General features: G+C 39.5%; 1 protein-coding gene across 11 annotated transcripts in view; it reads right to left on the bottom strand.

Moving 5' to 3' along the window:
- BICD1 (BICD cargo adaptor 1) overlaps positions 1 to 26,043 on the bottom strand; it is a 213,995-nt gene that overhangs the window by 162,438 nt on the left and 25,514 nt on the right. The gene's annotated exons all lie outside the window — the stretch shown is intronic.

Here is a 26,043-nt window from a genome sequence, read left to right as displayed (position 1 = left end):
AATAATTCAACAAATATGTATGGTGCTCCTGCTAAGAATCAGAGTAAATATTGTTTTATATATATTTTTCTTAAAAATAATTTTTCAGTTGAACTTTTTATGAGAAAATAGACAGTTCCCAGTACAATTCCCTGACAGAGCCTGACGTGCTGATTAAGCCCAGATGCTTAACTAGCAGAGTCCATCACTGAGCCCACTTCTGTTATGGAAATGAAAGCTCCTGACCAGGATTCACATCCAGGTGCAAGGCTGTCCCATCTCCTCACAACAGCTAGGCACAAAGTCAGCATTTTTCTCAGGAATCCGCTTGGATCCACTTAGGACCTGACCTAGTGCTTGGTTCACATCCCAAGTTTCTACGTTGCTGAGCATTGCTGAGGGAGCCTGAACCTAAAAATTTTTCAGTGCAAATGTCACCAGCGATCCACCACTGTTATGACTTTCTAGCTGCTGTCAGCCAAATGCCAGGTAACTTCTCCTCACCCCAGTCTCAAGGACCGCCTTGCCCCACCTCCCATCCTTTTCCCTCAGGGTCCAGGAGAAAACCACCCCTGAGCAGTTGGCTTCCATTCCTTGCCCTGGACCCTCACCTGGCCTTGCTCCTTTGTCCTGAACTGGGCCCTTCAAACCAGAAGGCCCACTGAGGTCAAGTCTTACCACATAACTGGAAAACCAGGAGAAGAAACTGCACCAGGAGAAAGGGAACCTTGAATCCTTCACTCCCCGACCAAGAACACAAAAGCGTACATTCTCGGATTTTATCTCATGTTTCGAACATAAATAGGAGGGCCTCCTTGAGAAAGTGTGGGAGGTGAGGAAGGGGTTTGACCGAGAACTACAACTTGGAAAAGCTCAGTCATGCATTAGTAGCTAGTTCTAAACAACATGGTATTCTGAAGTAACCAACAGCGTGAATAAACCATAGAATGCAATCCAACGTGATGGAGCTAACTGATACAGAGCAGTCTGACACCTCCCACTTACATGTTGAAGAATGTCTATCAAAGCTACCTTTGTTTTATCAGAGTTAGCATTGAGTCTTTCTTCTTTGCAATAGGTTAAAAAAAATAGGAATTAAAAAATAAATCCAACTTTCAATAATAGCAAGCACTTACATAGCCCTTACTATGAGCCTGGCATTGTTTAGAGAGGAGAAAACATATATATATAGAGGGAGAGAGAGAGAGAGAGAGAGAGAGTCTCCTTTTAACCTTCATAATATAAAGACATTATTATTTTCTTTTTAAAGGTGAGGAAACTAAGTCACAAAGAAGTTAAGTTATTTCCCCAAGATCAAAAAGCTAATGAGTGGTGGGGCTGAGATTTGATGCAAGAAAGCCGGACTGCAGAGTCTGTGCTCTTAACCAAGACTCTTTCTGGGTTTCCCTTAATCACATATGATCTGGCATTAGGAAAATCCATGTCCAATAAAAATGACTCTCAGCTACTTCCTTCTAATTGCTATACACCCATAGAAGGAGAAATAATTTTAAAGTCTAAGCAGAACATGAATATATATGAATAACTTCAGCAAAACCAAATCCTATAATCCATTCTCCAGTCTGTCATACACACATCATTGCTTTTGTTATCCCAGAATATTGACAACCATTTTATTTCTCATTTTCATTGCACTCAAATAATAGCGTTCCACACAGTCATGAATTAGGTAGTGGTTGAAAATATCTGGTTATTTCGTGATCTAGATAACCTGGACTTGACTCTGGAAAAGAGAAGAGAATATTTAGAATTTATGATATGGAATCTGAAGCTTCCTTTTGAATTGATTTAAAACACGTTTATTATTTTCTTATTATAAAAACAAGACATCTTATGGTAGAGAATTTTAAAATACAATCTAAGAAATAGAAAGTTAAAACCCGTGGCTGATGGTAACCAATGCAAACACTGTGGTATATACATCTTTTCGATTTTATTTTTATGCTGATACTAGCTACCACTTATTGGGCATTTAAAGATTGTCAGGCACCCTCCCAAGCACTTGTTATGTTTTCTCATTTAATTTTCACAAAAACCTAGAAGGCAAGTACTATTATTATTATTCCCACTTTTTTGGTAACTGAGGCTCAGAGAGGTCTAGAAACTTACCCTCAGCCGAGGGTTCCAATGTAGGACTAAAGGTTTTGCCGATCCTATGATCTCAATGAGGCAGGTACCCGGTCTATAATCCCACCTTGGGCACTGTGTTGGGTAGAGGCTTAACAAATGTGGTTAGCTGCCATTTCTCCCAGTTTTATCCCCTTTTTCATTTAAATACAAGTTCCCTGGTTTACTTCAACTCAAGGTTTCTCAATTTGGGCAGTAATGACACAGTTGGCTGAATGATTCTTTGCTGTAGGGACTGTCCTGTGCAATCGGATGTTTCGATGGTTCGCAGCATCCGTAGCCTCTACCCACTAGATGCCAGCAGAGTTCCCCTAGTCTTGACAACCAAAAATGCCTCCAGACATTGGGTATGGGGGTGCAAAACAGCCCCCGATTGAGAACTACTGCAGTTTAATAAGCTCTGTAGGGCCAGCCCCATGGCCAAGTGGTGAACTTTGTGTGCTCCACTTTGGCAGCCTGGGGTTCCCAGGTTCGGATACTGGGTGCAGACCTAGCGCCGCTCATCGGGCCACGTTGTGGCAGCGTCCCACATAGAACTAGAATGACTTACAACTAGGATATAGGACTATGTCCTGGGGCTTTGAGGGGGAAAAAAAAGGAAGATTGGCAACAGATGTTAGCTCAGGGCCAATCTTCCTCACAAAAAAAATAATAATAAACTCTGTAACAATCTTTGGAAACTCATAGTCAGATTAACATAGTCTGTTAACTGACATAGACCTTTTACACAGAAACAATTCAATATAGATTATCTACAAATTTCCCTTTATAAAGAGGCCCTTTAGGACTCCTGAATCAGTCCATATGTGCTTCTCTGTGGTTTCTAGGTATTTCTTCATTATTTTATGGTGTTTTGTTTTGAATAGCTGAATCCTCACAAATCTTCAGATGAGTCAAGTTATAAATTAGGTTGAGGCTAATTACCAAATCCTCTTGACACATGAATTTTGACAGAGCATCTCCCAAAATACTTTCATACAAATCTGAACAGTCAATCCTGGAGTCTCTTTCCACGTATTTCTGCCAGTAATTCTAGTCTTTCTTCTCATAATATTCTATTTTACACTCATGAACCCAGTTCATCTTTATTGCAATTCCTCTGAGCTCTGATATGAAATTCAAGTTCTCAAACAATGCTCTAACTTAATATGGTCCCTTTTAGATCTTTCTCAAGGGGAGGTCTCCCTCTGGTTCAGCAAAAGCAGGGCCGTGTCAGCTAATTAGGCCCCTGTGATGCTAGACTTGTCATTTCTCCTACGCTGTCAGGATGTACAGCTCTCAGGGAGCTCATTAAAAATAATTTTGATGAAGAGCATAAATACGGACAGTTAGCTCCTGTGACCTTCCAAAATCCATTTTACCTCCTGATTTTCTTTCCACAGTAGTCAGATTGTTTTCTAGAGTGCTAATGGATTCACTTTCGTCCTTTGAGGGCCCTTGAAGAACAATCTTTCTCTGCAACCATCAATGTGCTATTGACAGGGATTTCTGAATCCAGGCTGCAGTGTTCCCCCTTTGACCCTCAAATCTAAGGAACAGAGAGAGAGAGAGAGACAGGTTGTGTTTGACTTTTTCTGATTACCTTAGTTGCCTCTATAACAAACACCATAAAGTTTCCTTTAGCAACAGGGACTTTCCCACTCCATTTACTTTCCTCCACGCAGTGAAAATTTTGTAGTCGAAAATATTGATGGGTTCAATGTCAATAAAAAAGAGACAAGAGACAAAAATAGATTATGTGGTAGTAAACTTTTTTCGTCTTTCACTTTTGAACCATATATTCTGATTTATCTTCAGTTTACGCGGTGGAAATAACCAATTGTTAAGTGCACTAATGAGAATTGGTGCATAATAGCCTGGCCATTAAAACTGCAAAAAAAAAAAAAAAGTATAATAGTAAATCAATACCACTAGTAAACAAGATAAATTCTATAAATTATCAGGATAATTAACAGAAGCTACTGTTACAGACAAATCTGTAACTCTCAAGGGTTTAACTCAACAAATGTTTATTTCGCACCCAGGTAAAGTCGAAAGTAGACTGGGAGCCCTCCTCCAGCTATGCCATCTGGAATACACCACATCCAAGTTCATTTCAACAGGAGAAGAGAGGGATAAAGGAACACACCGGCTCTTAACTGCCTTGGCCTGGAAGTGATGCTAGTGAATTCTGGTCACAGGTTATTGCCTCAGGATCCTAACTCCACTAAAAGGGAAGCTAGGAAATGCAAGGGGCACATGGAGGGTTTGGTGAGCACCAGAATCCATGTTCAAAAGATATTACTATGATACTGAAGAGCTGGAAATAGCCATTTTTAATTCCATATAATAAAATATTATGGAGACATTAAAATGTTTCCCAAGCTCTTAATACAGTCTTGAGTGAACAGAAGGATACCAAACTGAATATATATTTTCCTTTTAAAAAGTGTAAATATGCAGAACAAAAACTAGAGGGAAATATCACTTTGTTACCAACAGTTATCTCTGTATAGTACAATTAGAGGTGATTTAATGTTATTCTCTGTACACTTCCTTATTGTCGAATTCTCCACAATGAGCACGTAGGAAGAATTTCTATCAATCAAATAACTAGAGTATCAACCCACCTCAGTACCTTGTGTATAATAAACCCTCAACGGCTGCAGGAATGAATGAAAAGGAAACAGGAAGAATTAAACAATGAGATTTGTTACACTCACATGAAAATCTACTATAATGGAAAATTAAAATTTTAATTTTTAATCAAAGAATCTCCATTTCCCATTAGGAAACAAAAATTTGATGAATAGGGGATAGAATTACAATACGTAATGTTTATTGATCAGTTACCATTAGTCAGACACTGTGCTAAGCAGATCCCATTCTTTATCTCATTTATTCCTCAAACTCATATTTTGGAGCAAAATTATGCCCATTTACAGATTTGGAAATTGGGGCACTCAGAGGGGAAAGAGGATTTGACTTCAGATAGCATGACTCTGGAGCGCATATTCTTAACCACTACTCTCTACCTGACAATTATTTTTTGACATTGAAAAATGTTCACCTACATTACATTCTTCCAAAGATTGCTAATGGAATGTAAACTTTTAAGGAGGTAGAACACAGTAAATTGGTGCTTAACATCCATTCCAACTTCTTCCTAATGAGCCTTCTTTCCAGCAGAGGCTGGAATATTAAAAATTGCATTTTCCAGGCTCCTTTGCAGCTGGGTTTTTGAGGGTGATGTAGGGTCCACCAAAGGCACAGTCATGTGGGATTCAGAAGGGGGAAGTGAGGCTGAGGTTACAGCTGTTTCTGCTATCAAGCATAGTCATGGAGGTATCTTCCTTTTCTGTGAAAGTCCTATCAGAGATTGCAGTGTCTACTCGCTCACTTAATGAATGTTGAAGGATATGACGAGGGGCATCCATTTGCTGGTGCAGATCATAGCAGGCATGGCATGGTTCTGGAACCAGCAACAGTATCTGCAGTTTCCTGATCGTGGTGGCTTCTTTACTACGGCAGTACTGGTATAACTCTGAAGCTGGTGGCTTCCCAATATTGGAAAATTGAATAAAAATCCATGAAAAGCTACAAAGGCATTCAAAAAAATATTTATCCAGAGGCTTCTATTTGCCAGAAACTATATTGTACTAGGTGATGGGAATACCAGGACAAGCAAAACATACATGCCCCTGCACTTAGGGAGCTTACAGCCTAGTTCGGGGAACAGAAATTAACAAAATAATTATACAAATAAACATTTACAAACTGATTACTCTTAAAGTTCTGCCTACTTTCATTTCATCTTATTTCCTGGGCAGTGAATACCATCAGGGATTTCTAGAATTCACATCAACTTACTGAATGTTCAATCCAGTTTATTGATCTAACCTTCAAACCAAGGTAAGTTACAATCAGGAGTTTAGACATCAAAGAAAGAAAAAATGGCACCAGTTACAATGACAATGCAAAACTTCCAAGAAGACCTTCTTCTGGAAAATGGCTACAATTCAACGATTACAGTAAGCAAAACTACTCTCTCCTAAAGACAAAGAAAAAAAATACAATCATGATGTCAGTGCTGTGGAAAATAATTGGTCATATTGACATACCGTTAATGGAGTCTACGTCTCTGGTTGAATAATATTGATTTCACTAATGTTCTTTCCAGTGTCAGCTCCCTTTCATTTGTTATACAGCATGCCATTTTTCAGCTTGGAAGGATTACTACTCAGCATTATGACGGGTAATGATTTGGCAATGGGCATCTTCAGGCTCAGATCTTTTACCATGTGGGGGGCTCAGTAAGTCACGTAAAAGACTGGATCCAGACGAGTTTGAAGACACAATGACATTCAAATCATTTTTCTTTCTGGATCTGAACATTATCGGCAATATTGGGTATTACTGTATCATTAAGGCTTCCAGACAAAGATAAAGATATTGCTCATGGAGTCATAGAATTAATCCATCCTATGAAAATGTTTTTTCAAAAAATAAGTGATGTCAGGTATAAGGTTATATCACAGTCTTGTTGCAAATAAAGCAAATTTAGATAGAGCTTAAGTACAACTGAAACATTATCTACCTTTGTTTTAACTTTTAATCATATAAGGGAAAATTAATACATATACATAATATGTGTGTGGATGTGTGTGTGTGTGTGATACCTGAAACTTAATTACACTAAATTATGTTTCACCATTAACAAACAGGAATATCTACTCATCTCAGTATCCTGTACATAACAAACCCTAAATTGTTGCATGAATGAATGAATGAATATGAAACACAAAAGCAATTTTAAGTGGCACCACTCTATTTCAAGATGATTCAGATTTTCATAACAAATTATAAGGATTAAAACTAATGAGTCAGCTAGCTCTTATTACTCAGATTTGATATTGGAAAACTCATACTTCCTGATTTTCCAAAATCTGTACTGAGGCTCAATTTAAAAAAAAAAAAAAAAATGAGGCACTTCCATTTTCAAGATAAATGAACATAATCTCAGTAAGAGTGGTTACTTTTATTTTAACCATATTTATGGGAATATTTCTAAAGTATACAATAGATTTTAAAAGATAGTTTAACTTTTCAAAGATAAAACCTTTTCTTAACGACATAGGGTATTATAAACCTCCTTTCAAAAGGGGCAGCGTAAGGCATGCTGGGAGGGCTTCTCCTTGCAATGGGGTTCATCTCTAGGGGATTAAAGCACCTGGTAAAGGCAGGCTTGCTTCCAGAAGAGGATAATATCCAGAATGAGCTAATCCAGTAGTTGGGACATAGCAGTGGGAGGGATAATACCTACTATTTGTTGAATATGAAATAAGTGCCAGACGAAACCACATGCTAAGGATGTGTTAGATGCTATACATATATGTTATCTAAACTCGTAACAACTGGGCATTATTGCCACATTTTGGGGGTTAGAAATCTGAGGCTCAGAGAGTTTAATACTTGCCGAGAGTGACACAACTGGGCACCGTTGGAGCCTGGATTCAAAGCTCAGCCTGTTAGGCCCATCCTATACAAGGGAAGCTCTGTGTTCAAAGTGGGCAGTTGTGTGACTCCTTTCGAAGGAGAACTCCAAACTATAGGTGGAAAATAATTGCCCTATTTCCTCTCTGGGAACAGGGATGACAAGACAGGCTGAGAAGAATGTCAAAGCACGGGGTAAACAGGTGGGGTTCAAGCAAGAGTCCTTCAAAAGGATGGTTAACATGGTGACTTTGGCTTGGAGACATGCATATCCAGTAATGATGGAGACATGTCAAATACTGGGTCTTTGGCAGCAGGACAATTCCAGAATCCTACCTACTGGTGAACTGATTCTCCCCGAACATTCCTTGCCAGGGCTGGCTTTTGGGATCAAGCGGTTGGTGCTGCATTAACAGATGAAGGATAGTGATGGCTGAAGCTAACAGGACTGGGCGGACATAGTCAACACTCTGGTTATTGTACCACAATGTTACAGCAACGCCCGAGGGCCCTACTGGGATGTGTAGTGTTATTGTGTCTACGTTAAATAGCCCTAGACAACTATCCATTTTATAGTTTTTCTCTCTTCCTGCCTTGGAGTCTACCAGTAGTCACTTTTTGCTGTCAGTCTGCCTGCCTGGCAACTTCTCCCTCCCCGACTCTCCCCACTTGGCCTCTCCAAAAACACACATCTTACCAGCTAGTCTATAGGGTAGAAAACTAGTAAACCAACCGTGTTTGATGGTGTGCAAATCACACACAAATTACTCGTCCCATTCTTTCATTCACTCACTCAACAAACATTTCTTCAGTATTTTTAATCAAGAATAGCAGGCATTGTGCAAGGCTGTAGGAAAAGAACACCAAAGACTGAGTTCCTGCATTTGAAGAGCTCATAAACCAGTGCGGATGGAGAGGAGAGAATATAAACATGACACCACAGGTGTCACAGAGGCTGTAACAGAGCTCTGCCCAAGTGTGAAAGCCGGGCAGGGATGGAAGCAAAGTCATCATGAGAGTTGAGGACAGTTGTCCACAAATAACTTACAGGACTGCTCTGCATACAGGGACAGAGGCCAAATCTGCCACCAGAAGAATTTCAAGAAGACGAACAGCTAATATTTGTTGAATGCTTACTGTGTGTCAGAGGTGTTCTTTCCACATATTAACTCATTTAATTCTTACAACAACCTTAACATTTTGCTATTATTTTTATTTTGCTTTTACATCTGGAAACTGAGCTAGAGAGAAGTTAAGTAACATGCCCAAGGTCATAGAGCTAGTAAGCGGGGAGCCAGGATCTAAACCCAGGCAGTCGAATACCAAAACCCACACCTTAACTACTAAACTGTATTATTGCCCCAACACTTAGCACACAGTAAGGGGCCCAACAATTAATGGTCGAATTAAAATTAAATAAACTTTGTGACCTCTGTTTTATTTGGCTAAAGGCCTGGGCTTCCTTTCAGGTTCTGAAGGTGCAGATGTCGGGGAGGCAGCCTACTGACCCCCAGATAATAAGGCCTCAGTCCACTGTCAATTCAGAGAGCAAGTCCATCACCAACTTACAAACCTGCTGTGCTCCAAATGTTTACCTATAGGTTTATACTCTGAAAACACTTCCTCAAATATTTTTAAATGGGGCAAAACACAGTATCGCACACTACATAACACTAAACAAAATGCCTCATACACACACGTGTATATGTATTTTTGTGTGTGCGTATACACATGTATATAACAATTTTGCAGACTTTTCCCTGTTTGGAGAGGAAAACTCAAGTAGATGGAGTTTTTCCTCATACAAGTAATTTTCAAATAATTTATTAAGAATATAAAAATCTCCTTGACTGCTTCTAGGATGGAGCCACAAGCAGTTCTCCTGGTTGATCTAGACATGTATGTTCTGAAGTACCTCCATCCCCCACTTGTGGTAAACAATACCAACACAAGCTTAGGCATGTCATCATGCCATTATTTCTGATAATGAATATTTTTCTGATAATGAATGACTTTCTGATAATGAATGTAAACATGTAAACTGACATGCAGTTAACAGCTCTTTAGAAAAAAATAGTAAGTATCCAGAACACAGAACATCAAAAAAATATTGAAATTTTAGGGGAAATGATCCAGGTTCCAGTGCCAAGTAACTCCCAAAACACTAACAGTGATGTCCCAGAGCGCCGCGCTTCTTTCGATTACTTTAAGCAGATCCTTAGATTTCAGCAGCATGATAGCTGGGAACTTGAGGCCCAGCTAAAGCTGCCCTCGGCTGTATCCCTTTATTAATTCATCCCAGGAGCGGGGATTGAGCTGTGCTGAGGAGCAGAGAAGATGGCACTGTGTCCTCCCTGGCCAAGACAGACGAGTACAGGCACTTCACACCGAGAGAGGTCCTTGTCCTGCCACTCAGAGAGAGCCGTTTGCCTGATGCCTGAAATTGCAGTATGCCTTAAGACTGCATACAAAACCCTGGAGGAGCAATCATTTCTAAGAGCAGTTTTACTGCAGGAAGGCCTGAGTCTGCTGTTGTCTCTTTACAAACGTCTGCTAATCCACTCCTGTCACAGGGCTGCCAGGAGCTGCTATTTTACTCCCAGGCGTCCGGGAAGACCTCCGGAGAATAGTTCCCTCTCCATGGGCAGCAACGGCAGGGCTATTTCAAGCCCTCACTGCATTTTAAAGGTGTTATTTGTCCACATGGACACATAAATCACCATGGAACATCTTTTCTGAAGCACGCGCTGGTCTGTAGGATTGCTAGATAATTCCGAGTGAGTTGGCATCCCTGGGAGGGTTTGGGACATGGAGCCAGACAGCTAATTTAAATGACTCCTTCAGGGTTATATGTCATACTAAACAGGGAGAAAATTTTCAAAGATTTTAAATCATTGGTATAAGACCCATTTAATATAAGCAAATATATCTTAATGTCTTAACAAATGTTGCTCCCAATAGTTTCTTCTATTTTAATGCAGTTGACATGTGAAAATAAAACATTTTCTTTTTTTTTTCCTCTCTGGGATGTTGGAGCGCAGGCAAGCGAACAAAGGAAATATATTGCTATTGTGGTATTCTACAGCACCAAGAGCAATCTCCTTGCATTTTACAAGAACTTTCCTTTCTCTGTGGAGTTTGAATTGTTTACAATAAACACATATTAAAGAAGACACTTTAACTGTGAGGCGTATTTCTCTTTGAGAATCCTAAAATAATGAGTTCTTGAACTAGACATGATGATAAAAAATTTAGCTGAAATGCTCAGCCTACGAAAGGCTGAATTTTAATCTCCTTAGCTGGACAGTCGAAAGTCTCCTTTCTGCATATCAATTAGATTCAGTTGCTCCTCATTCCACCTTATGGTGTCACCATTCACAGATGGTGACTCCAGGGATGAATGCATTTTAGTAACAGTTTGAAATGCCCCTGGGTAATAAAGAGTGTAAATGATGGCTGTGCCTTTGAAATAATGCAATCAGAGAGAGCAGGCTGATAGGGTACAGCTGTGGACAAAGTCCACTTTTGCTTTTAGAGCTTTGTCTGCGTGGTAAATGAAAGAAATTTTAAAATATGTTGATTAACTGAAAAAAATATTAAATGTCATTCAAGATACTGGATTTTAAGAAAACCACAGCTCCTTTTAAAAAATCACATTTTGAGTAAGAAAAGCAAAAAGATTAATTTCACAGATGCCCATCTTTCTGCCTAATTGCAAACAATATGGGGTAGAATGGTTGAATTAGAGGAAAACCTGAAATGGGATAATTTTAATTGGATACAGGATAGAGCAGGGGGTTTAGCCATAGTCCATCAGTATGAACATTACTAAGTGTATAATTAAGTTGATTTGGAGTACCAGGCTACTCTAGTCTGTGTACAGGATACCAAAGACTTTCCTACTCTTAGGAAACTGAAAATCTTCTTTGATAGATGAGACACCATGCATATCAGACAGTACACAATCAAGTATTGAGTTAAAAAGAGTACAGACGATAAGACCACAGGGATTTGGAGAAAGGAAAGAAGAAGATGAGCTACGTTCACTGGGAATAATTGGTAGAGAAGGTGGTTCTTGGGAGAAGTGAAGGAAAAACTACTTTAATGAGACCAGTAAAGTCACAGAATGAACATGAACTTGGCAGATAAAGGAAACACTCGCTGCTCAGAGTTCAGGGCTCACATAGAGGGATAGTGAGTGTTGAATGCCAGACTAAGGAACTTGACCTTGACCTTGACCTGGACCTGACAGGCATGAGGAGGCTGCTGCCAAAAGGAAGGATTTAAGTGATGTTTAAAGAATTGATCTAACTGCAGTAAGATGGACTGGAGGGAAGACCAGAGCAGTAATCCTTAATCAAGGGTGCACAGCAGACTCACCTGGGAACCTCTCTACACCAGACCTCGCTTTTATTTTTCAAGATTTTCAGATCACTCCAGAGATTGTGATTGTAATGGAGTTTGGAGGGTATATATTTTGAAAATAGTCTTCAAGTAATTCTGGTGTGATTCTTGGCTACAAACCACTGCACCAGAAATTTTAAAAAACAAAACAAAAGCAAAAAAGAAAAAACCCTCTTAGGAGAATACTGATGATATTACCTTAAGAATATGCTCTGCGATCATGGCAATGGGAACGGAAAAGGAGGAATTATTCCTAGAGTTGCTGCAAAGGAAAACTCAGCTGGACTTGGTAATGGCACTCAGTGAACGAAGAGCTGTCAAAGACGAGTTCACGGTATTAAGGCTAGGAAAATGGGAGAAGTTCACTGACATTGACAATACTATGGGAATTTAGTACTTGTGGGACATGAAGCCACTGAGTTGTCATTCAACTGGCAACTCTGTCTACTAAGAAATGGTTATGTGAGAGGTCAGGGCTAGAAACGTGCCTCCTCAGCACCAAGACACTGGAAAAACTTATCAACATGAGTCAACAAGAAGAGCAGGGGCCAAGGACTGAACCTGAGCCCCTCTCTGCAGAGTGGGAAGATAAAGAGCATTTGGGAAACTTTGAGGAGAGGTAAAAGGAGAAAGAAGAATAAGGCATCACAGAAGCCCAAGGAAGGAAGAAGTAATTAAAAAGTGTTAAGTCCAGAATACAGCAGCCGCCTCTTGTATACGATTTTGCTTTCTGAAGTTTGTCACCTGTGGTACACTGCAGTCCAAAAATATTAAATGGAGAATTCCAGAAATCAACAGCTCATAAGTTTTAAACTGTGCGCCGTTCTGAGTAGTGTGATGAAATCTCATGCGTGCTTGCTCCATCCTGCCCGAGACGCGAGTCATCCCTTTGTCCAGTGTATCCACACTGTACTGTACAGAAAAAACATAATATATTTAGGGTTTGGTACTACCCACGATTTCAGGCATCCCTTCAGGGTCTGGGAGCATATCCTCTTTGGATAAGGAGGGACTATTGTATTCAGTACTGACAAAAATTATTATTGACTTTGTTTAAAATAAAGTCCATAATGAACTTGGAGAAGACCATCAAAAAATCTTAGAAGTCTATACAGAAATTGATAAATGATAATGTACACCTGAAATTACACAATGTTATAAACCATTATGATCTCAATAAAATAACTGAATAAATAAATAAATAAAAGGTGTCTTTCAAGTGATCACGGAACTAAAAAAACAAAAAAATCTTAGAATAAGGTGAGTCTTGAATCCACCCTCTAATTTCAAGCATTGGGAATCTGATACACATCTTAATTGATTTAATGTTTTGGAATTTCCTCTTCTGTAAAGAGCAGTTTTACTAGTGAAGCTCCTGGAGTGTTGACTGAACAATCTTCTCAGATCCAAGCGTCAGATGAGCAGTCAAATCTAATCAGATGTGGCCGTGCATTTCTTTGACTATATTATTACTGTATGAAGTAGGTTTGTTTTCTTCAAAATAAATAAATAAATAAATAAAAAGTTATGATGTATACCTACAGAAATAACTCCTTAAGTCGGACAACTTATCCTCATGTTGCTCAGATCTCTGTTTTCTTGGGGCTGGGCCCCAGCAGCAATGTTTATACACACAAATCTGTCTCTCTGGTTATGTCCGAATGAACCAACAGCAAACACCGGATCCCAGGTGGGCCAATCAATTTCTCTCTCCATGGCATTTGCAATTGGGATTCAAAAATGTTAGTCTCGGGGCTGGCCCCATGGCTGAGTGGTTAAGTTCTCGCGCTCCGCTGCAGGCGGCCCAGTGTTTTGTTGGTTCGGATCCTGGCTGTGGACATGGCACCGCTCATCAAACCATGCTGAGGCAGCGTCCCACAGGCCACAACTAGAAGGACCCACAATGAAGAATATACAACTGTGTGCTGGGGGGCTTTGGGAAGAAAATTGAAACAAATAAATCTTTAAAAAAAAAAAATGCTAGTCTCTCCTGACTGCTTACACTGAAGATATGTAATCTTCCACCATGACCATCAGGAAGGAGAAAATGGCCAACCAGAGGCAGGGAAGAAAGCAGCAGATGTGCAGGCAGAGGCAGAGATGCCCGTCAACCTCACAGTCTACTCGGATGTTCCCCACTCTGTGACTCAGTGCGCTCTGACTTAGTTGCTCTCAACTCCGCTCCTCTTCCTTCTGCTGTCTCTGCTTCCATCACTGGCATTTCTGTTCCTTTCTTCCTGTGTCTCACAAACTCCCAGAGGGAGGATGTGATCAAGTTTGGTTAGTCATCACCCAATAGGAAGTATCATAATGTACAATTTTTAGCCTAGGGATGCCTGGGAACATGACTTTCAATTTATTGAGCCTTGCAATAAATACTGTGCAACTTATCATGTGTGGGTTGGCATGTGCATGTCTCCAAATTAATAAGAATGAAAAATGTATGCAATTTAGGCAAAGCTGTACCATAATCCAATAATTATATTCTATACAAGTAATTAATGAGCTGCACCTGGTGAGCAGGCAGGCACACAGCCAGAGGCTCCAGAACAATCGGAAAGGCTGTCAGGATACAAAGACTGCTTAAGAAAGAGGAAGGTGAGTGGCTGTCCACTGGCGGAATCCGTGCAGGTTCCATGAGTGGCACCTGCGCCTCTGTATAAAGGGCCTCTGGAGGGGCTGGACCCTGTATTTCTGTCTCAGAATTTCCAGTCACATAAATCTCAGTATTCTTTTACATCAAGGAAATCTTATATCTTTAAGCAACTGCATCTGCTACCAACTTTTGAACAATGCTACTACCTGCCATCTGTTTTGATGCCTACACAGAAGCCATAAACCAGTGGATCCTATACTTCTGTGGAGTATTTGCTGAAGTACAAAGATTAACCAGAATTGCTCCAAGCATGGTAGAATTTATCCTAACATTACAAGGGAGGGCTATAATGAAAATGACAGAAAAATGCTCTGATAGAAGAGTCAATGAATATACCACGAGTCTTGTCTGCCTTCTTTATCAACAGAAAGGATTCTCCTCTTTAGACTGCTATCTCTGAACAACAGCCTGAATATTATCTATTTCATAAGATACCAGAGTACTTCTATTTTAGTGGGATAGCAGAGTATCATATACTTACCACTGCCATGGACCAACCCAAGGCCCCTGTGTCAGGCTGTGCAGACCAGCACTGCATAACATCAAGGGTTCCTTCTGCATCACCCCTCCCCAAAGTTGGGCAACATGGAAGCCCTGGAAATGACCAGTCTACAGCATGAAAAACCAAGGATAGGTATTCAGAGATGTTAACAAGCAATGCATTTGTACAGCTAATGAGAAGCATCTTACCTATTTGTCCTTTCAGATTATCCCCCATTCTCTCTGCTCAGCTCCAAAGCACAGTTCTTTGAATCCCTATCTTCATCCACATGCCTCTCTAAAACTGACTGGGCTTCTCCTAGGATCTTCCTGTTTGTACACAGCAAACTCAGGCTAAATTCTCAAGGTCAAGAAGAAAATAAGTGCTTTTTCTCTTATTTCTCTAGATAAAACCTTCAGACAGGCCAAAATGATCAACGGGAACTAGCAGGGAATCCCAGACTGACTACTCGCGCTTCTGAGAATCACATGACCAGAATTCTCCCAAGTCAGACAGGGCCAATGTTTTGCCTTTATTCTTGCTTTGCATCTTTTTAACTCTGACACTAGTCTTTTTCTTGGTTCACCTAAAACATCTAAAACCTCAACTTTATTGTTCTACATTTCAGATCATTTTCTTGCAATGCCTCTTTGCCAAAGCATATACATTTAGCAACATGAAAAAACATGTATTTGTTGACTTCAGAAAAAAAATGGTTCCTCCTATAATACATATGGAAACATATAAAAGGCAGATTAGATTATTAAATTGTGTGATTTATGTAGCTTATTATAGTTACATACATTATTAAGTTATGTACAGAATACATGAATATATAGTTGTATAAATACTCATTCATAGGAGAGCAGCCCATCACCACAGAGAAAATCTTAACATTGACCAACACTGACTCCAATGTTACCCAAGATCGATATTTAATACATGTTTAGGAGCATCACAGCTCCTAATCCAGAGGATCAGGCTATACTGAAATGGGCCTGGCCCACGTAGTTGAGCACAAGGAGATGCAATGCAATATGGGAACAACCATGATATGCTTACAAATGACTAGTTAATCATTTCCCATTACATAACGTCTGTTCGACATCTTTAAAATTACGGAATTGTCTTACTATATTAAATCTTATCATTTTTAGAAAAATAAGTTACCTGTAAAAGTCCCCAGTAAAAGGCCTTACAGTGATATGACGGCGTTTCACCAGGAAAGCACCTACCTGCCCACCTGCCAAGAGATCTGAACAGGGAGCATAACTTGGTGAATTTGACATGATTCAGGTCATAAGCAATAGACTAAAAAATTTCATCCTATCCCAGACTCATTCGGGCTTGCCAATGCTCTCGCACACAAATTAAACCCAAAGAGAGTGATGCACAAAACCAGCGTAGACATTTATTTTATAGTAAAAATTATATAACTGCCAAAAGGTCAGAGAAGGACATCAGTAGGAAAATCACAGTCTCTCCTCAAAGGCAAGCTCCCAGGCAAGCAGTTAACCCGGCGCTGGTTGGGGAGCATGGAGTCAGAATCAACATGAGATCTGCCTGATTTGAATATAACTGCATCAGGCCCTGAAAAGCCAGTACGTCTGTCTCCACCACACGGGCCCGTCAGGAGAACTGACCACTACAGGGGCCGGGCAGGGTGCCCACCCCCGCTCACTGCACATGGCCAACATCTGCATCTCAGGTACTCTTTCTTCTCTGCTTCCCTTTTTAAACAACCCCACCTCTGATTGCTGTATTCTTGACATAGATATTAATATTTTTTCTTAGGACTGTAGTCAAAGCTTACTGACCCAGAGCCATTCTGTCTCTAAGATTTTTCCTTCTCTCCTCTTTGTTTATTTTATTCCTCATTTCCAAGCTCACTGCAAGTGCTTCACTGTCATACCCATGTACTTACCGCCCACATTCACTAAGTTATTGTGTACTTACTCATGTTTCTAGAATACTTGAAAAAGCTTTTTAAAAATTATCACCACAGAGACTCTAAAGAGAGTTGCCCGCCATGAAGCAGACGTCAAAAAACAAAACAAAGAAATTGAGTGAGCAGTGAGGTGAACAACGAACTTGAATGATTTTAATCACAAATCATTTAACCTTAAATCCCACAAATTCTCCTTGGTAAGTCTTAACTACCAAGAAGTAGCAAGCTTAGCTGTCTGATAATCAAATATCCAAAATGGTGGCAAAAGACAAAAATCCAAAAAACAAAAACCACCACCCAACTATCCTTTTAGTGCAATGAGAGCTGCAGATTTCAGAATTCAGAATTCTCTGCTCTTGTTCCTGTGAAGCTCCCAACCCAGCTGCCTACCAATGCTGGTCTTTCTCGGCCTCTAAAATGTTGGTCTCCACTCTAGAAATGCTTCCTATGCTGATTTCCATATGCCGCGCTCTCATGTTCCTCCTCATAGCTCTCCCATCACACCCGTCTGGCTTTCACTGCATCTTCTTCCTCGGTCTGCCCTGAAGGACTCTGCTGCCCAGGACTCCACCTGCAGCTCTTTTCCTTCTTTCTCTACTTTCATCTCATCCACTCCCAAGACTTCATGAACTACTTATACACAAAGATTTGAAACCATATATTGCATAACCAGAGCAAGACACATGTTAATGGTTCCTCATGGTTAATTTTCTTGCTTTTTTATTAGTCAGTCCGGAGACTCAGAAGTGTATTTGCACCAGCCTATTCAGTACAATCAGCCCTCCATATCCGCGGATGCGGAACCCGCGGATGCAGAGGGCCGACTGAGGGACTTGAGCATGTGTGGATTTTGGATCTCTGGTGGGTCCCGGAACCAAGCCCCACAGATACTGAGAGACAACTGTGCCTCCACCCCAATGTTTTATAGTTCCCTTAAACTCCATGTGTTCAAAACACTTTTGTTCTTAGTCTAAAATCTTTTCTCCTATGTTCTCTATTATAGTCCATGGCCTCTCCATTCACCTGCTTTTTCAAGTTGAAAATCTGGAAGCCATCATGGATGTGAGGCACTATCGACCACTATGTAAGAGTGACTATGTAATAGTAATTGTTAACAAAAATGTGCAAGACAAAATTGCAGAATTGGTTGCTAACTAAGCCCGACAAATGTAGATGGTATAATTAGGAAGAAGAGTGAAAGGGAAGAATGAGAGTTATGAGAGAGCCTTTATTTGTAAGTATATGTCATTCATAATTATAAATATGGAAAATTGATTGATTCCATTTTTCCCACTCAACTCTAAGTTCTATGAGGGCAGGACCCATACCTGTTCTGCTCATCTTTGTATGCCTAGCACCTAGTACAGCACTTCACATGTAGCAGGTGCTCAGTAAACACCTACATAGCTGCTAACACAATTAGCTGAAAACACAAGTGATTTGTACTTAGATTTGTCTATCAAGATCAAAGTAGATCTAGAGATTGCCAACACACAGTTATGAGTATAATACCACCACAAGAATTTCAAAATGTCTAGTGGGATGAATAAAACTTTCTCAACATATCTCTTGAGTCTTCACTTCATCATTTGACCAGAAATTTCTCTATCTCACTAGATCAAAGACCCTGATTATGATAGTGATTTTCACCTCAGCAAAACTAAACTGACCTTGAGGGTCATTTATTATTCTAAAAGCCCCTTCCAAAGATTAAACAAGTTTCTAATGTCCCTGATATCAAATTTCCTGGGCATCAACTGATCAGGAAGGTATGAGACAAACAGAGAGGTCCAATGGAGATCCTTGAGCTAGATGAAAAAAAAAAAGAAAAAGAAAAAACCAAGAGAAAGGAACTTCTTGGAAAGCGTTCCAACCAAAGACCCACTGAAGGAGAAGCTGGTGCCCTATTTGCTGTCACCAAATCTGACAATTGGGCAAAGGTAAATATTAGGGGAATAATTTATGTACAGGATGAGTGTTTGTGTCTATGAGTGAATGGTCACGATATACAAATATACAGAAAGCAGAAATCTGCTGTCTTCTGGACTTTGTCCTAAGCCTTCTCCCTAAAACCCTGCATTTATAGAAATAATATTCAGTGCAGCCTTAAAACAAACAAAAGACTCTCTCCCTAAGCCTTCAAATCTTACTGATCATCAAATTCCATCAACTTGGTCCTCTAGAATACAGCTCAAAACTGCTTTCTCTGTGTAAAGTTACTGGCTCTCTGCGCTCCCAACACATTCTGCATATTATCATGTGTTATGATAATATATTATAATTATTTTAGCATCTCTCTCCTCCTTACCTCTTCTAAGACCAGGAGCTACTTAGAGATTTTCAGGATCTCCTGTGTAATAACTGGGCTTAACACAGTATCTGGTAATTTAATTGGCACTCGTTAAATCATAGTCAAAAGAAAGAAGAAACAGGACTTGGGGACACAAATGTAGGATTTTGACAGCAAAGATGAATCCTTTCATCCCTCCTACTTTGCACCTCCCCATGGCCTTTTCCTCTACCATTTTTTGCCAGATCCATGATGATTAATTTGTGTCAGAGAGCTGTCCTCCTGATTCCAGTGACGTGTGGCTGTGGGCACCGAATGGATTTACTTCCTCGGCATTAAGCCTTCTTTACTTCCTCATTCCTCTCTTAGTCCCTCAGCAGAAGCATCGACCAAGTAGGTAAGAACTCAACAAGGGCTAAAATATGCAGACATAATGTATGCATAGTGGCACTGACTAAAACATGGACAAGAATTAAAGAATACTGCTTTCAAGAAAACTTAGGTCTCCTTCTACATCTTTGTATTATACTTGACCATCAGGAGACAGCCAACTCTTTTCCTAGATAAGAGACTATTTCACTTGCCCCCATTCATATGAACGCCACTAGTATCTGTCCATTAAAGTGTATTGATGGCCTGGTATTTGAATATAAAAGATGAGGCTCTGAGCTCTTCATGACTGATAAGTGAGTTTGGCCTCTCTCGTAGGGGAGTAGGGTGTGTATCAGAAAGAAGGTAGAGTAAGTGATTCTGGGTAGTTTAGATTAATATTTAAATCTTAATCTTTATGAAGGAAACAGGAGCTTAACTTGCTATATAAAAATTTCAGTAGATAATAGATATTTTGACATCATTATGCAAGTAGATAGTAAATTAACCTGCCTTGATTAATGAAAGCAGTTAATAAGCGCTGTTACCATAAGTGGATTAATTTCACTATATAATGTCTCCGAGTGATTCTTCATTTGGCCCAGATGAAGCCAGGGGCTCTTTAACAAAAGGTTTCTTGTACCTAAGAAGGTATATTTTGCTGGTTTAAACCATAATCTTTGGCATTCACACCTACTATGGACTTAAACCTTCACATATGAATTTCTATTTTAGCAAAAACATTTTCAGGAGTGGGAATGGAGAAATATTAGATCTCACTAGCAAAAAAGCCACGGTCCTAGTGTTACCATACAATGGGCACAATCTGCTTGGTGTGAGACAAAACCAATAGTCAAGAGGCAAGACAGCGGCAGAGAAAGGGGCATTTTATTATGGCTTGCTAGCAAGAGGGAAGATGACGGACTAATGTCCAAAAGAACCATCTTAAGCGGGCACAGAATCTTGAAGCAGTTATATAGGCCAGTGGGTTATAGGCCCTCGAGGTGATTAGGAATGTTGATCCAGGAGTGGCCACACCAGATCTTTCAGTTGTCATTGATGATGGCTATCAGTATAGACTCTCTGTCCAGGGGTCATCACATTCCTAAGGAACTTAAAAGAACAGTTATCGTCTTATCGCAGCTGGAAGGTATATGCACAATCAGGGGTCATAAAATCTACAGAACAGGTGGATCTCCTGGAGGGTGGAAATCCAGCTAGATTAGTTAGTGAGAGGTCATTCAAAGTTACAATATAGTTTCTTTTCTACAATATGGCTTCCCTTATGTCAACCTTGTGTTGAGCTGGTATCACTAATGTGCTAATTACTCACCTGGAAAGAATCATCTATGAACTCAGGCCTCTATACACGCAATTCAACTACTATGGATTCAAAGATGGCCGTAATTTATTTACACTTATAGCAATGCAAGGTTAAAGAACCAATTGTGGAAGACAGAAATTATGTACAAGACCTCAGAGTAGGGAAGAATTTCTTTAAAAAGACACAAAAATATATGAACAACAAAGGAAAAACATTGATAAATCTAATTACATTAATTAAATTAAAATTGGGAATTTTCTCAAAGGACATCACAAAAAAATGAAAAGACAAACCACTGTGTAGGAGAAGATAGTTGCAACACATACAAATGACAAAAGACTAGGATCCAGAATATATAAGGAACTCCAGTATACCATTAAAAAAAAGACAGATAACCTAATATTTTAAATGGCTAAAGACTTAAATAGACACTTTATAAAATCCAAATAAACATGAAAAGTTGCTCAATCTCATAGCAATCAGAGAAATGCAAATTATAACTACAATAGGATACCATTATACACCATCAGATCAGCAAAATTAAAATCTGACAATATGCAATGATGGTGAGAATAGAGAATTCTCACACACTGCTCGTAGGTATATGAATTGGTATGATCACTTTTGAAAACATGATAAGGTTGAAAATAGGTATAGCCTATGCCACAGCAATTGCACTTGTAGAAATTCTTGAACATGTGTACCAGGTAAGATGTTCATAGCAGTACCATTCATAATAAACCAAAGAATGAAAGTAACCCAAAAGTCCATCAGCCAAAGAATGGATAAATAAACTGTAATACAGTCATACAATGGATGCTATATAGTAACGAAATGAGATAACTACTGTTGCATGCAAAAACCTGGAGAATCTCACAAAAAAGAGTGTTAAACAAAATTAACCACAGGCCATCTAGGACCAGTTCAAACTGAAGGTTATCAACAGAAAGTTAAAGGTGTTCTTCAGCGGCAAGCCAAAAATTGCAAGTCATGTAGCCAGAGCATGCACAGAGGAGAAAATCCTGACCTGAAAGAACACCCGGAACCAAAGAGTCTCCTTGCTACGGAACCAAAGGGCTGGGACATGACTGGAACTTGAAAGTCAGACTCTTACCAGAAGCGAGGGGTCCACTGTCTAGAAAGATGTGGTGTTAAACCCCCTTCCACACCTCACCATAAATGTTTAAAGCCCTCCAATCAAAATCTGCCCCTCCAGCACTTCTGCATTCCAGCCCGTTCGCTCTAACCTCTTCAACTGCGCCCCAAGCCTTGGATCAGGGAGACAGACTTGAGAGCCTTGCCTCCTGTCTCCTCGCTGGCCAACCTTGCAATAGAGTCTTTTCTCAAAACCTGGTGGCATAATTATCAGCTTTTTATGTGCATCAGGCAGAGAACTCCCTTTCTATGCAGTAACGAAAACAAGTGAGGCATGGAAGAACATGTACAACATGATTCCATTCACGTGAAGTTCAAAAACCGACAAAAACAAAACCACATGTGGCAAAACTATAAAAGAACATGACTAAGGAAAACCTATGGATTACCTGGGGTGGGGGGAGCTGCAACAGGGGAGGGGTATAACAGGAGATTCTAGGATGCTCACAATACTCTATTCCCTTCATCTGAGTGGTGGCTACACAAACAGCGGCTTTATATTATTTGTTAAACTGTGCATTTGTGTTTGTGTACTTTTTCTGTATATATGGTATATTTCACAGCTTAAGATGTTTTTTGAAAAGGTTATAGAGATATTTAAGACTAGATGTTATGAACACCAAATGGGGGGAAACAAAGGACAAACAAAAAATCTAGTGAGGAGATATAGTACTTGCCGTAAAGACATATACAGCAGGGTAAGGGCTATGGGAAGAGCAGAGGGGACTATGTGTAGCCCAGAGAATCAGGACCTCCACAGTGAGGTCATGGAGCGCTGCTGTGGACACAGCAAAGGCACTGCCAGCTGAATGCACAATGAAATTGCAAACCGTGCCACGTGCGGGATTTCATACAGTCCACAAAAGATGGCTCCACTAACACCCAAAGTCCCTGACAGACAAGGATCTGGCAGCATTAGACTGTTAACAATGGAAAAAATAAGAAGAAGAAAGAAAAAGAAAAGAAGAAAGGCTGTCTGTACTTTGGATGCTTCATAAGAAAATAGTTTTAATGATGAAATATTTTGTAAAGCCTTGGAAAAGTTAATAAAGTCTTCAAATTTAGTTTGAGATCTCTTTAGAGGAATGCTGCAAGAGTCAGATGTGAAATGAAGGCCAGTGCAACATGCCTTTTTTGTAGAAAAAAATGACACCACATGGGGCTGGCTTGGTGGTACAGCAGTTAAATTCACACATTCTGCTTCTCAGCGGCCCAGGGTTTGCCCGTTCGGATCCCAGATGCGGACATGGCACTGCTTGGCAAAAGCCATGCTGTGGTAGGCGTTCCACATATAAAGCAGAGGAAAATGGGCACAGATGCTAGCTCAGGGCCAGTCTTCCTCAGAAAAAAGAGAAGGATTGGCAGTAGTTAGCTCAGGGCTAATCTTCCTCAAAAAAAAAATAATAATAAAAAAAAAATGATGCAATAAATAAGAATAAGCCTTTCATTTTTAATTTGAGGAATTGATTGTTATTTTTATCAACATATTCTCACATTTACATATTTCAATAAAGAATTTAAATCAATCCTTTCTTTTTCCTGACTATTAGTATGAAGCATTTGTCCTCATTTTTAAGTGAATTCATTTTGCTTTGGTTTCTTCTGTATATCAGCTGTTCTCAGATGATAAACATTCTCAAAGTGGATTAAATTTTAAGCCCTTGCATTCATACCTTTTTGTTTAATATATTAGGCTGAACCCTGTGGAATTACTGTAGTCTACCATTTTTGACCTACAAAAATGGCAATATCATACGATTCAACCTAATATGTGACTCTGCAGTCTGAGCTATACCCTCCTGCTCACAGGACACGTCCCGCCCAGTGGTGTTTAAAGAGATGACCATTATGCAGAAGACAAAAAGACTCCTGTGTTTTTCGTTATAACTTTTCCTCCTTGTTTAAAAGGAATCCAATATCTCCTCTTTGTTCACCAAAATGGAAAACACTGATGAGATGCATACTTTTTTTTTAACTAGACTATGATTTAGCTCATATATTCAACAAACACTCGTTGATCACCTACTGTGTGCTAGGCCATAGGGAAAGACAAAAAGAAGACAAGGATGGCTGGCTCAGGAAGCTTATGAAGAATGGGGAATAAAAAAGGCAAGAAAACCAATATGTACAGGATACTGTGGTAAGTGCTACTCAAAAGTGTGCCCAGAAGAGGGGCCTCTAAATCAGATTTGTCACTAGGCTTTAGAAAGTAGAATTTTTATGGGAAACAGTATGGAGAGTTCCCAAAAAATTAAAAAATAGAAATACCATATGATCCAGCTATTCCACTGCTGGGTATTTATCCAAAGAACATGAATTAATAATTCAAAAAGGTATTTGCACCCCTGCGTTCATTGCAGAATTATTCACAATAGTCAACACTTGGAAGCAACCCAAGCGCTCAACAATGGATGAATGGATGAAAAAGATATGGTGTGTATATATATATGCAATGGAATATACTGCTCAGCCATAAAAAAAAGACAAAATTGTGCCATTTCAGACAACATGGATGGACCTTGAGGGTATTATGCTAACAGAAATAAGTCAGACAGAGAAAGACAAATACCATATGATTTCACTTATATGTGAAAGATAAACAAACATATAGTTAAGGAGAACAGACTGGTGGTTACCAGAGGGGAAGGGAGTAGGGGGAGGGTAAAGGGGCACATATGTATGGTGACGGATGAAAACTAGACTACTGGTGATGAACATGATGAGTCTATAAAGAAACTGAAATATAATTATGTACGCCTTAAATTTACACAATCTTATAAGCCAGTGTGACCTCAATAAAATAATTTTTTTAAAAAAAGAAACATATAATTTTGTTTTGAGATATCTTTTCCTACATCTTTAGCTTAATAACAAAACCACAACAAATTGGTCAAAAGTAGGTATCAGGAGGAAAAAAATCAGAAATATAAATTCTAAATGAGCTACAAACGAGATAAGGTCTTGAATAACATCTTTTCTTAACTTAAAGATGTTGGTATCTTATAAGACAGGAATATAGGATCAAGACATTGTCTGGTTTGAATTATAAGTCTTCACTTTAAGATGGCAGATGGAGCACCGTATGCTCCCAGATGGAAAGCCAAGAGCTCGGGCAAGGTAATGGCCAAAGACACACAAGCAAAACAGAACCCTTGGTTCTGCACTTTTATCCCCTTGAAAGGTAACAGAGACTTAGAATTTGAGAGATTTTTACAGAATTAGAAGTTAACCAGTGTAAATGTCTCTAAAGTGTTTTCCTTTCTGAGTCAATGGAACATGTATGTTCTAAAAAAGATTTCAATTACTTTGAAAACTTTGAGTTTCCAATCACTGAATTTAAGTTACCACAATCCTCTGGTATATAGTTGATGCAGTTACTAACATCCTTTTTTTTCAGTTCTGCTTCCTCAAATGCCAAAACTACACACACTTAAGTATGTAACAACCCTCCGAGAATGAGGAAATGTAGGTAAAATGTTATTTATCCAAAGAAACTAAAACCCAACATTTTGCTTTTTATTTGTACACCTAGTTCTTATAAACATTTAATCAAATAAATAGTCTGCTTAGAAAATAAAGATCCAGGGGCTGGCCCTGTGGCGTAGAGGTTAAGTTCACGTGCTCCGCTTCAGCAGCCCTGGGTTCACCGGTTCATATCCTGGGCACAGATCTAGCACTGCTTACCAAGCCATACCATGGCCCACATATAAAATGGAGGAAGATGGGCACAGATGTTAGCTCAGGGCCAATCTTCCTCAGCAAAAAGAGGAGGATTGGCAGCAGATGTTAGCTCAGGGCTGATCTTTCTCAAAAAAAA

This window comes from Equus asinus, chromosome 22 (genome assembly GCF_041296235.1).
Source record: "Equus asinus isolate D_3611 breed Donkey chromosome 22, EquAss-T2T_v2, whole genome shotgun sequence".
NCBI classification, from domain to species: Eukaryota; Metazoa; Chordata; class Mammalia; order Perissodactyla; family Equidae; genus Equus; species Equus asinus.
Note: the sequence above shows the minus strand (reverse complement) of the source record. Positions and strands in the feature narration are given on the sequence as shown.